This window comes from Tamandua tetradactyla, chromosome 23 (assembly GCF_023851605.1).
Source record: "Tamandua tetradactyla isolate mTamTet1 chromosome 23, mTamTet1.pri, whole genome shotgun sequence".
Lineage (NCBI taxonomy): Eukaryota > Metazoa > Chordata > Mammalia > Pilosa > Myrmecophagidae > Tamandua > Tamandua tetradactyla.
In genome coordinates, this window is record NC_135349.1 from 34,204,887 (window position 1) to 34,214,375 (window position 9,489).

Consider the following 9,489-nt stretch of genomic DNA (forward strand, 5'->3'; position numbering starts at 1 on the left):
TTAGGGTGATTAGAGCTTGGGTCTGTCCACTCTAAAGCCCATATTTAACCACATTTCCCTGTAAAATCATTTGATGGATGCTGATTTTGTGTGGTGGGTCTCTCCCCCTCGTCAATCATCTGATGGTGCCTTTAATTCTAAATCTAGCTACCAACTCTTTTCCAGGCTCTGTAATAAATGCTTCGTTTAAGAGGTAAATGAGCAAAAGGAGCTTCCTACCTAATTGGGAGACACTGACAAGACAGATCATTTAGCTCTCCTTTCTTCTTCTGCTTTCCACAAGAGGTGCCTTGGCTGGGGATCAGAGATCTGGGAGCCTTCCCCAGGCTGCCTGTTAATTTGCGGTGTGAAACCATGAGCAAATAACTCAGCCAGGGTAGCCAACTCATCCTGGTTTTCCGGTTTGAGCACTGAATGCCTCATACTCTAGAAAACCCTCATTCTTGGGAAAATTGGCATGGTTGGTCACCCTATGCTCAGCAATTAATACCACTGTCCAGTTTTGCACAAAGGAGAGGGTTAGCATCATGTCTTTTGTTTTATTTCTTATTATAAAGTCATGTATGTTGATTGCTGAAAATAGAGATAAACCAAAAACGCACTATGCTAAAATGGCTTTATTAGCCATTACATTTATTACGTAAAGATGCCCAATTTCATTTGATGTACATATCAAAACAAGTTATTTTAACCTCTCAGATTAGAAAAGAAAAAGAAAACATCGAGAATACTTAGCTTAAGATGGAACAACTATGGGGCACATGTGCCCTTTCCTTCCCTGTGGTGGTAAAGCAAACTGGACAACCTTTTAGGAGGTCCATTTGGATTATCTATGCAACCTGTGGCCCAGCAAATCCACTTTTAGAAATGTGTCCTACTGAAATACTTGTATGACACTACAGATATGTATATGAAAGGACGTTCAATGCAGATTTTTTGTTTCATTAAAGAAAATTTGAAACTAATGAAGAAGTCCATCAACGGAGGTGAACAGCAGCACAATTCCACATGGTGGAATTTGAGGCATTCCCTATCTGTGGATCCCATAGATATGTGTGTTTATCTGTGTGTAGGAGTTCTCAAACTTTAGTGTGTACCAGACTTACTTGGAGGACTTGTTCAAAAAAGTCAAATTGTACTTCACTCCCAGAGTCTCTGTTTTAGTAGGTCTGTAGTGAGCCCAAGAATTTACATTTCTAAAAGCTCTCCGATGCTGCTGGTCCTTGCCCACATTTTGAGAACCACTGATGTAGAGATAAATGGGAAAACCTTCAAACAAGATCTGGGAGCAGTACAGCCAGAGACATAGAGGCCTGGGCAGGGGTAGAGGAGGTAGACGGGGGATACCCTCTGATTTCCCTCCCTAGGCCCAGATCCCCTACCTGATCACCTGTAGCATCGGCCAGGTAAAATGGGGCTGGTTTCCTTAGCAAACACGAGCTCCAGGGATTCTTTCAGAGTGGGTCTGAGCTGTGGGCAGAGGGAGGGAGCAGCTTGTGGGTTGGCCCCTGTGAGCAAGAGCACCAGGCTGGGAGGAGAAGGCAGGCCAGCTGGACAACTTCTACCAGCTGTGGTTGCTAATGTCTCTGCCTCTCCCTGGGAAGTTAGCATTCTGGTTTCAAGGACACCTTCAGATGCTCAGGGAATAGAGGAGCAGGTGTTGCTAGGAACCAAACCTTTCAAATGAATGCACAGGTGTTGATTACAGCCAGGCAGAGGTGTGTGCTGTATGTGGATATTGTTTTCTGCCTTCTTCTCCCTTCAAACCCAGTTGATCCCCACAGCCTCACTCTACTTAGCTAGAGCTTCTCTTGAACACCCCTCACGTGTCTATTGTGACTTGATTTTTTTTTTCCCTAAGGAAAAAGTAGGCCTCCTGCCTGGCTACTCTCACAGTCACAGGGAAGCAAGCTGGAAAGCACTTGGCCCTTGAACCTACCACCTGGGTCTTCTCTGAGCTCTGAGGGTATCCTGCCTGCCAGCAATCAGCAATTTTCCCTACCAGAACAGCCTGGGGTAAATTCTTGTTTTATCTATGTTTATATCTGTGGGAATATTTCCTTCAGGAGACTTCCTCTTGGGAAGAGAAATATAGCCTTTTTCTGAAAAAATATTTCTCTACACTGCTTGGAGGTAGAGGGGATGGAGACACCCCAAACATGTTCTTAAGTAACTAAGGAAAACCCCTCATTACTTTTCTAAGAAAGGTGAGTTCTGTAAACTCGGGTACTATGGCTTGTTCATTTCTTTTTTTTTTTTTGGTTCACTATTTATTCATTTACTTATTTATTTAACACATATTTAGAAAGCACCCCATATTTAATTTGCCAACCCTTGTGCCAGGTATGGAACATGGCAGTTAGTGATGTAGGCAGGGTTCTCCCCCATGGAAAATCCATAGTGAGGGATAAAGACATAAACAAGAAAATCGATGATAAGCAAGAACAGCAGATGTTGATAAAGGGTAAGAGCAAAATGAATAGAGAAGCATCAAAGAGTCACTATGGGATAAGCAGTGACTATTTTAAATTGGATGCCAGGGAAGGCCTTCTGGGGAGGTAGTGTTTAAGTGGAGACATGGAGGATGGAAAGGAGCTGGGCATGCAAAGAGTTAGAGAGAGGTTGTGATTTCTTGGTGGGGCTAAGAACCCAAGTTGTCTTAACAAGGACCCCTCTGTCATATATAGAAACCACTCAAATTAGCTTTTATAAAATAGGAGGAATTTATCATCAGCATACATGGTCATCTCATGGAATCCAAAGGTGGGAAATCCAGTGTGCCTAGAGAAAGGAAATGGAAGTCTATCTGAACTTCTCATTCTCTTGGTCTCTCTCATGGGCCAGAAGTTCTCCAGCCTCAGTTTCTGTCTGAATATCTGATTCATTTTTCTGTCACTTGGCCAGATTCTCTCTACTTCTCTGCTTCCATGGCTGACTGCCCCCCACTACTCCCTTGTTTTTGCCCTTTGAATCCAAGTGACCTGCAGAGATTGACCTGAATCTTTGAATCCCAATTCCATATTTGTAAAAGAGAGATTCTGATGGCCTAACTTTGGATTTTGTTGTTGAATCCTATCCAAACAGCACCATTTATTTTGTGTGTGTGTGTGTTTTGTGTATATGTTTGTATGTGTGTGTGAGGGGTGCACAGAAAAAAGGGATTGTAATCTGGAGAGATACCCTCAAAGCTATTTTCTACCATATACACACTTCAAATCCAACAAATCATAAAATAATGTTTTAATCCCACCCCCAGAATTGCTTTTACTCTTGAAATTCCTAACCAGTTACTAGCCTTGGAGTAATCTTCAACACACTTCCCCTTCCATCCTACAATGATGTGCAAGTTCAATTTGTGAAGTGTTTCTTAAGGGCATCAATTCCATACTGCCACCTCCTGGATTTTCCCTGCCCTTCATCAAGTGTCCATCCCAGGGACATGGTTTTGCTTTGTCTTCCCCAGTCAGGGTATTGTCTGCAGAGTGAGGAGAATGTGTGAAAAGAATGGAGGAAACCCGACTGTGATGGTTAATTGCATGTGTCCAGTTGGCCGGTTATGGTGTCCAGTTGTTTGGTCAAGCAAGTACTGGCCAATTGTTACAGTGAGAGTATTTTGTAGTTCGATTTAAATCATCAGTCAGTGGATTGCATCTATGGCTGATTACATCTACAGTCAACCAAGAAGATTGTTTTTAGCAATGAGAGGAGTTTCCTCATCCAATCAGTCAGAGGCTTTAAAGTGAGGACTGGGGATTTCAGCAGTCAGGAATAATTTCTAACTCTACTTCAGCCATCCAACTTCTTCTGGGAATTTTACTTCACTTCAATCAAATTTCCAACTTGGGGTCTGCCCTATGGATTTCAGAGTTGCTGCCCCTCATGGTTTGGAAGCCAATTCCTATAATAAATTCTCTATCTATCTATCTATCTATCAATATATTTCATTTATGTTTCTTTGGAGAACACTAACTGATCCCTTCTCCCCTCTTCTTGCTGCTCTCTTAGAAGCACCCACAATCCCCATCACTACCACCACCTTTCCTAGAATTTTTTTACCATGTCTTAGAAAAGGTCAATGGAGGGAGACAAAATAAGTCATTGCTATTGTACTGCCCCTCACCCACCAATCTCGGCTTGCTCCGTGTCTGATTTCTGCTCCCTAAGTTCTCTTTTTTCTCATATTTGTCCAGGCTGGCTGAGATCCTTTAAAGTGTCGCACCTTCTGCATGTTCTTTGCATCACCTAGAAAAGGCATTCTGCCCACTCACTATTCATGGTGTTATTCATGAACAACTTTGGTTCATGCATTCCTTGCACCTTGCTTCATTGCAGGCTCGAATCCTCTGACCACTGAACTTGCTATTCATTCTCCCATTTGCCTCTTTCTTTCATCTTTTAGATTTACACTTACCTCATTTTAAAAATTATTTTATTTTTCCACCCAAGCTACACTGACTTAGATTACCTTGGATAATTCCCACTCTTAGTAACCTTTGTCTCACTGTTCTTATTCTAGTGCCACACCTTCAGACACAGCATCCACTTGGCTTTCCTAATCCCAAAAGAAAAGGCAAGGGATTTCTTCTAGGGGAATCCCTGCCCTGAACTGGAGAAGAGACATGAACCTTTAAGTAATTGTCCTCCACTAATGAAGCCCTGAGCCATAATACTCTAGCCTGACACCAGATCTCCTATACGTAGGATGTCTTTGAACCAAGGACTGACTCTAAGGGACCATGAGGTGTGATAACCTAGATAGTGTCATCTCTGCTCTCCATGGTGCTGAATCCCACCAACAGTTCACCTCTGGAAGAGAAAGAAGTCCACATGAAAAATATAACCAACCGTCTCGAAACCTAAACTCCTATCAGGAAAGGTATATACTAATAAATTCAGCCCAGTAAAGCTGCAATTATTTGAAGTCATATGATTGGACATGGGTTCCACCAACCAAGGAAAAGGGGAAAAACATTGAACCTTAGCTACATTATTTATCTTTAATCCACAACATTGCCAGGGAGGGTAGTTACTATTATCTGAATTTTACTGACGAGGAAATAGAGGCACAGAGAAGTTACTCTTACTTTGGCCAAGCTCTCATAGCTAAAGTCATGGAGTAAAGTCTTAAACACAAAGTTGTCTATTCCCAGAGCTGGAACTGGTGACATTAGACCCACATACCGCTAAGACCAGTGCTGATGGCTCTTTGTTAGACAGCTACACAAGAGCTGATGACATCTAGGCAGGTCCCACCAGATTATATGTTTTCTCCCTGGAACATTTCAAATTTCAAATTTTGAGACTCTGAGATAATTTTGAAAGCCCTCATCCTCAAAAAACACACACCGCACCCACACAAATGAACAAGCTTCATTTACTTTTTCGTTTATGAGAAAGGGATGTGAATATAAGCAAGACATTCAAATTAAAACCAACCATTTTATTTTAATTGACCTTTGAATTCCAACTCACTATCGCTCTCTGTCCTCCTCCATCCCTTGCTGTGCTCTGTGATTCATCTGGGCCTGAGGCTCAGCAGCTGTAATTGGTTTGTAACTTCCTGGAATGTCAAAGCCAAGATGGAAATTTTACATATCACTCCACCAATTCTGTCCTGGGTTTAATAATAAGTTGGCAGAAAGAAAGGCAGATTTACAGCAGGAGAGAAATGTAATCAAATTTGGAGGTGAAATGTAATAAATACAAATGCTAGTTTTCATTTGGAAGCTTCTTAGATAAATGTGATCTCACCAGTCAAATCCTTTGTTTTCTTTCCTGGGGCAGCGGAGGGTCCTAGTAGAGTAATCCTCAATAGGAGAGTTTGTATCTGGAATTCTGTACCTGGGCCCCAGCAGAATGGCCCCAGTGGACTGGGGAAGAATAGTGGGAGAGGCATGTCGAGTCTATAAAAGGACAAAGCTTAACTGATGTCCAATAAGCTGAACACTGGAAGAAAAATTAGAATTAAGTATTTACTAGGCACTATATAAAGTGCTTTACGTGGGCTACCTATTTGAGTTCCATGGTAACCCTATATGGTAAGTAATATTCTTCCTGTTTTATAGAGGAATGAAGTGAAGAGTAGAGAGGGTCTTCTTAGCTTTAGAAGAGTAAGTTTTCTGTTTGCCTCTGAAGCCTACACTATTAGCCCATCTCTTAAAGGAATAGTAACAGCTAATGTTTATTGAATACCCAAGCACCAGGTACTGTTCAAGTACTTCACGTGCACTTTCACATTTCTGTGTGGCAGGTTCCATTGTCCCAATACCATTTCCTTTCAGCGGGTACAAAAATGTTCTCAAGATTGATATCCATTTAAAAGTCATTGAGAGTGACACCAAAAGATGGTCAGCATCATTAGCTGTTAGAGGAAGGCAATTAAAACCCGGTGAGACACCACTACACATCTATTGGAATGGTTGAAATAAACACTAGTGATAACTCCAAATGCTGGTGAGGACACAGAGAAACTAAATTGCTCACACATTGCTGGTGGGAAGATAAAATGTCACAGCCATTCTGGAAAAGAGTTTGGCAGGTCTTTTTTTTTCACAAAATTAAGCACGTGCCTACCACATGACCAAACAATTGCAATCTTGGGCATTTATACCAGAGAAATGAAAACTTATGTTCATACAGAACATGTACACAAGTGTTCATAGCAGCTTTATTTGTAGTAGCCAATAACTGAAAACATCCCAAATGTTCTTCAATGAATAAATAGTTAAACAAATGATGGTACATGCAATACAATGGGATCCTACTCAGCAATACACAGGAATGAAGTATTGATCTATGCAGCAACTTGGATGGATCTCAAGGAAATTATGCTGACTGAGAAAAGCCAACCTCAAAAGGTTATATACTCTATGCTTTAATTTATGTACAATTCTTGAAATGACAGAACTATAGGGATGGAAAAGAGATTAGTGGTTGCCAGGGGATTAGAGAGGAGGGAAGGAGGGAGGCAGCTGTGGTTAAAAAGTGCATCACAAAGGGATCCTTGTGGTGAAGGACGTTGATCACGCTGGTGGACACACAAATCTGCACGTGTGATAAAACTGTGTAAACTAAATGCACACACACATGCACACACGAGCATAAAAAACTGACCTCTGGATAAGGTCAGTGGATTTTATCAATGTCAAGTTCCTGGTTGTGATATTGTACTATAGTTATGCAAGATGTTACCATTGGGGGAGAACTGGGTAGAGAGGTCTGAGATCTCTCTGTTATTTCAGACACCTATGCACGAATCTACAGTTGTCTCAAAATATAGTAAAAGCTTTATTTTCTAAGTCAATGAAAGTAAAGGATGATGAGAGTTCAGAGAGGAGAGGCTAAGGACTTTGCCCAAGTTCACTCAATTAGTAAGTGATGGATCCAAGCTTTGAATCTGGACAAGGGGACTCCAGAGTCTGGGCTCATAGCTTCTTCTCCACGCAGCCTCCCCATTGGATAGGAAGCTGTTATGTCCTTTACCTCTGGGAACTGCCCCTCCCTTTCTCCATATGACTTTAGTGATGTGGTCAATAAAGAGGCCTTGAGTCCATTTTTCCAAGGCCCATGCTCTTATGTAGACTCAGGGCTGGGCATGTAAGTGCCATATCCACCATTCCCACAAGACAGAGTGAGTAGGCCAGGGGGACTGTGAACCATGTCAGGTCAGGGTCCTCTTAAAGGAATGAATATGAACATAGAGAAAGAGAGACTCTTCAGTTCTGAAAGGACCACTAAAACAGAAACTTCTGGGTGCCACTTTTTCCACCATGTAGAAATAGTGTGCTTGAGAATAAATGCAAGGAAATCAGAAGGATGGAGAAAGAGAGGCAGAAACCTGATGACAAAAATTGGGCACATATTTATCTATATCATCTATTCCTATTTACTATATCATATATCTATATATATCTATCTCACCTATTTCTATTTATCTATATATCTGCATCTATATCTATGTATCAATCATCTATATCTATATCATCTATTTCTATTTATATCTAATTATATCTATATCTGTCACCTATTTCTATATCTATATCTATATCTAAAGCATCTACTCTTGGACTTCTCAGGTATATGAAGCAATATATTCTTTTTTGGGGGGTGATGAAGTATGGTTTAGTATCATTTCATTACTTGCAATCCAAAAGATCCCAAAATATATCTACCTTGCTTGCTATACATTTTCTAGCCCCACAGCCCTGCACATGCCAACACTTGTTGGCTTCCCCAGATATTTAAGGATTTTTACCTGGGCTTCCCTCTGCTAGGGTTTCCTGAGTCCAGTCTGGGGAGGGGAGAGAAAGGTTGTATCTTGGTGTGGGAGCAGGTCATCTGGGGTAAGGAGTTACCAAGCCCCAATTTATAGACACGTTTTCCTTGGGGCCTTACAGACATATACCTTGGGATGTCTACACTTTGGAATCTATTTCCCACTTCAATGTCAGCCCATATCCAAGAGGATTTAAAATGGGGACTCTGGAAATATAGATTCTCACCAGGGTTCTGACACTAGCTGTGGAATACGGGGCAAGTTGCCCAACCATCTCTTTCCTCATCTGTCAAAAGGAGACAATATTAGCTGCCATAACTGCCTGAGATTGAGCCCCACCAATGAGCGCTCACCATGGAGCCTGGTGTCCTCTATTGCTGATAACTGGAAACAGAACCATGGATGCAGGCAGATTATACCACCTTCACTAAGGTTCTCACAGAAGGTTTAAATAATGTCTGGGCTCTGGGAGCTGTTCTGCAGGTTGAGTGAGAGGCAAGGCACAAGACTTGATGTGCTCTAAAATGAGTAAGTGCCAAGAAGTACACTCAGGGGGAACCATGCTTGACACCTGTATGGCAGCTTCTCCCCTTCCATGTTCTCTCTATACATTACTCTCACTGATATTTCCTAAGAAGACAACCTTGAAGTCTGCCCCACCAAACCAACCCCTGATGCACTATTAAGAGAATGACTATTTTGTCTATGGGATTAGCATCTACAATCAGTTGGCTTTAAGGAAAGGAGATTATCCTTGATAATGTGAGCGAGCCTCATCCAGTCACTCTCAAGGCCTTGAGAACAACAACAACAAACTGAGGTTTCCCAGAGAAGGGGCTATTCTATCTCGACACTACCCCATCAACTCTGGTCTGAGTTTCTAGCCCATCGGCTTCCCTATGGATTTCAGACTCAAGACTGCAACATCAACCCTTGCTGGACTCTCCAGACTACTGACCTGTGATATGGATTTCCAACTCACAATTCCCCTCAATCATGTGAGCCAATTTCTTTAAAAAACAAACATATATATACACACACACACACATAAATACATATACACTCACAAACACACATATGTGTATGTGTGTATGTGTGTACACACTCACAGACATACAAACCCAGATATATCCTATCGGTTCTGTTTCTCTGGAGAACCCTAACACACTCCCTCACTCACTGCTCTCCAGGCACTCTGGCTTCTCTCTAGACCT